Source organism: Fukomys damarensis, unplaced genomic scaffold, assembly GCF_012274545.1.
Source record: "Fukomys damarensis isolate Sample0158 unplaced genomic scaffold, DMR_v1.0_HiC HiC_scaffold_21, whole genome shotgun sequence".
In the NCBI taxonomy this organism is placed as follows: Eukaryota; Metazoa; Chordata; class Mammalia; order Rodentia; family Bathyergidae; genus Fukomys; species Fukomys damarensis.
Window position 1 is genome coordinate 39,211,941 of NW_022900933.1, and position 3,388 is coordinate 39,215,328.

The following is a 3,388-nucleotide window of genomic DNA, read 5'->3' on the forward strand; positions in this document are numbered from 1 at the left end:
AAAAAAAAAAAAAAAAAAGCACCTACCCTCCACTGAATACCAGAAGTCATGCTTAGTATTAAAACTGAAAACCCAACATGGATCCCAACAAACATACAAACTTGCAAAGCCCCTGCACCGGGTCCTGGCCACTGGCACAGACCCCAGCCTCCGAGCAGCTTTAGCCATAAATCTGTGGCCTTGTTTCTGTTCTGTTTTGTTTCTCTCCCACCTCCCCTGACCCCCAGGACCAATTGAAACCAGTGAACCAATTGAAACCGAACCTGGATCTACATATTTCCTTTATGGAATTGGAACAAAATCAGAACGTCAAAATAGTTTCCAAACATGATGTGAACGGAATTAGTGCTTCATTTGATTTAAGTCCCTGGTCAGAAAGACGCAACAAGGCCGAACGATTCCAGGGGAGGGAAAGACTTCAACTACCCATCCATTTTTTAAAACTTTCCCTTGGGGAGAAGAACGGGAGACTTTGCAAGTTTGTAAAACAACTGGAAAGTCTTGGTTCGTGTACGTTTTGACCTGGCCGCTCTCCAATCCCGGCTTTCTGGTTCCTAAGTCTGTTTTCTCTTTTGGTTGTCCTCCTGTTTCTTGCAAGTGTGAAATGAAGGTCTAATACTCTAAATGGAAGTCCAGCTTTTCATGTAAGATGAAGACTTTCCAGAATAATTTCCTTCAGGGGTTGTAGAGCTCACCGCAGAGCCAACTCTGCCACTGAATGCTGATACTCATCTCTTAGTTAACTCAATCAAGTGGCACAGTCCCCATATATGGATTGTGAGCCATTTTCAGGAAGACTTAAAGGCCAAATCTTCCTCCTTCAAACTCCCAAGAGGGTTATAGTCATCGTTTTCATTTCTTCCTGCACCCTGGTGATCGCTCATTTCTTTGTTCCCCAAAGAGGTTTTAAAGTAGCTGTGTTCACATCACTTATTTTGTTGCTTTAATCTCGCACTTACTGACGACAGTGGCTTTTGTCATTCCTTTCTGAGGGAGTCCTGTGGGCAGGTCCTCCGCATGAGCCAGCTTTCCCTGGAAAGGGAACCCACCCAGGGGTATGAGGCTGTGTTGCTTTTCAAAACTGCCCAGGCTCTGCCTTTGCATGGGCCAGGCCTGAGGCTGAGGGACCTGCCCAGGACAGCAAGTGGGTGACCTGCAAGGGGGTGACCTGCAAGGGGGTGGCGTTCTCTCCAGGAACCTTCGCCAACATCAGGGCTATCAGTTTGCAGCTGGTCTCTGAGGACTCCACTCCTTTTTTTAGGCAAGTCAGGAATATCCAAAGCAGCAGACCTGTTTGGACTTTTAGATTTGCTTCTGTTTGTTTTCTCTAAACTTTCTATCACAGTCCAGCTGAGTCATAATCATTTTTTAAACAATTTAAGATTCCAGTTCATCAAAATAGCTTTATGTTAAAAGCCCAGTGATGGCTCTGATGAGTACAGGGAAGAGGCAGTCCCCACTGCCCACCTGGCCCATGGTGGCCAACAGGCACGTTTGGCACTGTTTTCTCCTGCCTCCCTACTGCCGTGATATTTGGACTGAGAGCAGCTTCCTGATGGAGGGAGCCCTGTTCTCTGCACTGGGATGGGAAACAACACCTGCTCCCAAAGCCCTCCCAGGGCTCTCCCGTCCATAGGCCAGGCCCACAACCAGCCTGCTGTGGCTGGGGAGGAAGCACAGGGCCTCACACCCCAGGATGACAGTGACAGAAAAGCAGGCAGTGTAGGCGCAGGAGGCCAGCAGCCAGGGAGGAACGGACCCTGGCCTGAGCAGGACCAGGATGGACAGAGAGAAAGGGGCACACTTGAGAAGGAATTCAGAATCAGTGGAGACTGACACAAAGCCACCTAAAACTAAATATTGGATTGTTGCATTTATTTTAATTAGCTAGCCCATGATAGATTTGGAAAACAATCCCTTCCCCATAACTGATACTTACTTCATTAGCATCTACATTAGAATTTCTTAAATGGGAGCCTATCTCCTTCTCTCCTTTCCAAAAATTAACCCAGAAACTGTCAAATGCAAACTTCTGTTTCACAAAATGAACATCTGTGATCCCCCACCAGGAGCAAATTTCTAATTGTTCTAAACCTGGCACTTTGCTTTGACAACTAAGTACTATTTTTTTAAATACTTTATTTCCTTAAAACACCTGCTTTCTTTATGTACAGATTTTCTAAGGAAGAGATTAATTTTTATTGGCAGGAACAGAAGTTATTCTCTAAAACAGCAAAGGGAAAGCTATGCTTAATGGAAAAGTTGCCTTCCACATAAAATAATACATCAGAATATTAACAAAAATCCACCAATCAAACAGGGGCTAGCCCCAGCTTCCCACATAACCTCACCTCTTTGGAATTAGGCTGCTGGTGGCGGCTGCAGTCCTTATTAGAGTGGCCACACACTTGGTCAGGGTGGCTGTATTTCCATTAGAATTGGCTACCCTTCCCTGTGGCCTCCACACCCCCCTCTTCGCCCAAATCTAGTTATTCAGTGAGTTATAATTTGGCACTAAAAATCAATTAAGCTGAAACTTTAGTCATATGTGGTCCTTTCCCAGCATGGCAGCATTTCTGTGACCCGTTCCCCAGATGTTAGCCGATCGATCTGTAAAGCTGACAGAGGTAAACGTTTATTTTTAAAAATAAATAAATAAATAGAGTTCACATTTCTAGAAACTGGCTGGGATTTTTTTTTTAATTCAAATAAACAGTCAGGATGTGGCATCGCTGTAGAAAAGCGCTTGAAGTTTTCATAAGCACTTGTGAGCGACGGCAGAACCCCGAGCAGACGTTAATTACTGTTCACTCGGGCCCTGTGAGCCATTTTACCAGGGGACATTCCGGTGACAAGCGAGGAGGCGGCTCAGGCCGCGCTGTTGTGAGCTCCCTGGGGAACTAGGGCTTGAAACCCCGCGGTTCCAATGAGCTGGCGAAAGTCTGTGGAAGTATTGAGGACCCCTATTGAAGACTGTGGGAGTTTTGGCGGCTTAATGGGATTGTGTTCGGTCCTCAGACTCGCTCGCCTTTAAAAGATTCCGTGGCACCAATGAGACGCCAATAAAAGGGCCTCTCTAATTGCTTTCTGACTTTCTATGAAACTTTCTAAGCTATACTGACATCCTCGAATACAACTATGGAATTAAATAGTACAGAAAAGCGAGACAAAGTGGGTGCGGGGAGAAAAAGAGGTTCTCAGCGAAGCATGTGTGAGCTGGGGGTGACTCGGGGGAGGGGAGACAGGGCGGGTGCTAAGTCTGTGCCGGGAAAAGAAAAATATGAGTGTTCCCTTTTGTGTGCGGACAAACAGCCCAGCGCAGGGAGGTCGGCACCGGGGTCACTCGGCCGGGCTGCAGCTGTCGCTGTGGGGCAGGGGTCCCGGGCGG